Source organism: Formica exsecta, unplaced genomic scaffold (genome assembly GCF_003651465.1).
Source record: "Formica exsecta isolate Colony F162 unplaced genomic scaffold, ASM365146v1 scaffold5361, whole genome shotgun sequence".
NCBI lineage: Eukaryota > Metazoa > Arthropoda > Insecta > Hymenoptera > Formicidae > Formica > Formica exsecta.
This window is the reverse complement of record NW_021852607.1, coordinates 1-897: the sequence shown is the minus strand read 5'-3', so window position 1 is coordinate 897 and position 897 is coordinate 1.

The window sequence follows — 897 nt, the reverse complement described above, 5'->3', positions numbered from 1 at the left end:
TCTGTCTTTCTCTTTTACACCCATCGCATGTTGCAAACAGGTGATTGCACACACGCAATCTCTTTCTCTCTCTCTCTGTCTTTCTCTTTTACATCCATCGCGTGTAGCAAACAGCTGATCGCACACACGCACTTTCTCTCTCTCTCTCTCTCTTTCTCTCACTCACTGACTCTTACCTTGTATGTAGAGATTCGTTGCCCTCATACGACTCGATAAATAATATTTCCGTGTGACACAACGAGTAACTAGCAAACTTTTTTTCACTCACAAATTGTACTACTTATCGAACTTTTACGAATTAATCCACGCACTTTATCGATAAACTGAATTTATTAACGATTATAACACAATCTACCAATCTACCGATTACTACCGATTAATTATTAAAATAACTCGAAGAAAGAAACGCGTTATTCGATGCGGAGAATGCGCGACGCAGGTTAAGTGGTTAAGTCGGTACTAGCGTTGCCGGCTGCCGGCTGCCGAACGACTGAATGTATCACATTACGCGTGATCGACGCGGACGCTATCATGTGTCCTGTGATCGGCTAAAGCTTCGACATTGTAAATTCGATAGTTTCGAAAATATGAAACTATAAAATATGAAAATATAATGACGTATAATAACATCGTCTTTTTTTAATAATTTAACTTATTACTTGTTTTGCCTTTTTTCGCAAGCGAGACATAAGAAAAATTATTTTATGTCTCTGCGAATACAAGGTGTTCCACGTAGAAATGTGTTGGTCGCTCTGAAAAGAGCGGATTGTCTTTGGTCGCTCTGAAAAGAGCGGATTAGTTTAAAGCCGAAAAAATTTTATAATAGGTGCTCAAAATGACCACCATCCATCTTAACGCAAGCTCTCATGCGTTTTAATAAATTTTTTTCGACGTTCT